We start from the raw sequence: 3,147 nt of genomic DNA, 5'->3' as shown, positions 1-3,147 counted from the left end.
ATGCCCATATATGGAGATCTCTGTCTGTGTCCCTTTTATGCCCATATATCTGCGTCCATTTTATGCCCATATGCCCATATATGGAGATCTCTGTATCTGCCCATATGCCCATATATGGAGATCTCTGTATCAGTCATATATGGAGTTCTCTGTATCTGCCCATATGCCCATATATGGAGATCTCTGTCTGTGTCCCTTTTATGCCCATATATCTGCATCCATTTTATGCCCATATGCCCATATATGGAGATCTCTGTATCTGCCCATATGCCCATATATGGAGATCTCTGTATCAGTCTGTGTCCCTTTTATTCTGCCCATATGCCCATATATGGAGATCTCAATCTGTGTCCCTTTTATGCCCATATATCTGTCTGTGTCCCTTTTATGCCCATATACGGAGATATCTGTCGGGTCGAGGCAAGGCCCGGCACTGCAGTGATGTCACAATGAATCAGCGCTTGCGCCCGGCACTGCAGTGATGTCACAATGACTCAGCGCTTGCGCCGATTTTGCGCCGATTTCCGCATAAGGAGATTCCGAACGTTTCGCGGCGGTTAGGGAAAACCGCGCGTCGGGTCGGGTCGAGGCCCGGCACTGCACTCCGTGCCGCGGCGGGGAGCGCGCGTGCCGAATCTGAAGCCGGTGGGACGAACGGTTCTCGAGATACGCGGATTACAGACAGACACACACGCAGACACGCACGCAGAGACTTCTCGCATTTATAGATAGATAATAGTTAAGGTAACGTGCGCGCATATTTTCTAAACCTGCTGTCTGTTAAAATACGAAACGCCTGGCTATGCGGGGCGCGCTGTGCCCGGAGTAGCCAGGAGTTGTTAACCCAGCTGGTAGATCAAACAACGAGTTGTACCTATGGCCAATTGGAACTTGAAAGGAGTAGAGATTACATAACTGCACCGTGCACGGACCATCAGAGAAAGTGACTGACGTGGGGTGAGCTGCTGTTGTAGGCTGCTTCCACCACGGACGGTTCAAGTTCAAGACAGGCACGTGTCTGCTTTTACTTTAGTGGCCATGGCCTATAGGCTTTCAATCATGATTTCCCCTGTCTTTTAACACATTATCGCGGTGTGGGCGGATGGATCAATCAAATATAGACACGGAGATCCAAATCCAATGTCCCAGAGAGAGGGAGAGAGAGAGAGAGAGAGAGAGAGAGAGAGAGAGAGAGAGAGAAAGAGGACGGTTCTGTCTGGTCCATTTGAAGAACTGTAATCCAGCATTTTGAGGTGGAAACATGGAGAATGCACAGGTTTATCATACATTTGAGAGTGAGAATCATAAGTTTAATGTAACTTAATTGGAGTTGGAGGAGGAGAGCAGAGCTGGAAAGTTATTAGCGAGTCCAGACTTGCACTAATTGGTTTGGCCTAGTTTTACGTCTTTGTTGATTGATTGATTGATTTCGTGTGTGTGTGTGTGTGTGTGTGTGTGTGTGTGTGTGTGTGTGTGTGTGTGTGTGTGTGTGTGTGTGTAGAGAGAGAAAAAGAGATAGCTCTGTCACTCAGATGCTCAGAGACTTGCGTCTATCAGCGGCTGCTGTACATATTTTCAATCAGTCCCCTGCTGCTATTCCAGACCAGTACTGATCCAGGAAAATATCAAACATGTTTGAAAAGAGTCGGGCAACCCCCGATCGTCCTCCGAGCCACTCGGCTGGGCTCCGAGTGGATCTGTGAGACCTCACGCTAGACGACGTTCATGCCCGATTGTCGGGCCCGTTTCAGTCGGTGGCAGCCCGATTGTCGGGAGGGTAATTAAATAGCCCGATTATCGGCTAGTGTGCGGCCAGCTTTAACTCATTGTCCAAATGAAAAGTAAAGAAGTACAAGTATTTACTATTTAAATTACTCAAAGTAAGAGTAAAAGTAGAGCATTTAAAATGTACAGATCCTCAAAAAACTACTCTTGAGTAATTACTTGAGTACTTTTACCCGAGTATTTTCCACCTCTACATTTTGATACCAATACTTTTGTACTTTTACTCAAGTACATTTTGAATTCCAGAGTTTTGCTTGTAACAGAGTATTCCTACATTGCAGTATTGATTATTTTACTTAAGTAAAACATTTGAGTACCTTTTCCACCACTGGTCATTTGCCCCGTCGCACATTTAAACTAGACGATGCCACATTCTCAGTTCTCAATCCCCAGCACCATGGCGTAAGAATGCTCTGTGTCTTTGTTTCTGTCAAACACTGCAGACACCTGCAGAGTACTGCAGAGTTATTTCCTTTCACTCCTGAACCAACTGATCTCCCGATGCTAAGGGCCTTTTCACACCAAGCACGATAACTATAACGATAATTACGTGGGCGTACACACTGATGAACAATGCCACTCTGTAAACAGTGGCACCAAGCACGCGCTGTGCACTCATGTATCATAGCTCACATGCTGAGAGGGAGATGGAGATGGGGAGAGAGAGAGAGAGAGAGGAAGAGGGAGCAAGAGAGAGAGATCTCCACCTTTGCCGTTCTAAATTAAAAGACACATGCAATAGAATATATTTATAATCTGACTATCTAATCTGACTATCTCTGACTATACAATCTGATTATTTAGTATAGGGAGGTGAGATGGTTGTAGCTAACAAGGTAATGCCAGGTAGCTTACCAGCTAGTATTAGACATTCATAATCGTCTCCTCTGTTCATTTGAACAAAACTACGACATCATTTTAGGGGCCTTTGATGTTGTAGAGGCGGCAGTGGCTCAGGGGTAGAGAAACCGTCATTAGAACACAGAGAGTTCCCGAAGGGTTCCCAGTTTGATCCCGGGCTTTTCAGACGTTTAAACTTTCACTCTGTACTTGGTCTGGTCTTTTTTCCCCCTCTACACCAAACCTCTTTGCCGAAAATAGCTGATCTACAGCGTTGTGAGCTTGTAGATTCTACTATTTTCGGCTAATGTCCTCCTCGGAATAGGGATACTAGTTCTTATCACACAAAGATTTGGTAGTAACTCTGAGGACCCCCTGGGGGCCCAGGACCCCCTTTTGAAGACCTCTGCATTGAGATGCATCATCTCACCATCTACTTCAGCTAGAACGATTCTATACATTTTTAAACATTTATAGCTATCGTTGCAGTTATCGCGCTTGTTGTGAACATGCATTTAGTCT

The sequence above is a fragment of the Nannobrachium achirus genome (genome assembly GCF_963921795.1).
Source record: "Nannobrachium achirus genome assembly, chromosome: 17".
Classification (NCBI taxonomy): domain Eukaryota; kingdom Metazoa; phylum Chordata; class Actinopteri; order Myctophiformes; family Myctophidae; genus Nannobrachium; species Nannobrachium achirus.
The sequence above is the reverse complement of the archived record's forward strand: the minus strand, read 5'-3'. Positions refer to the sequence as shown.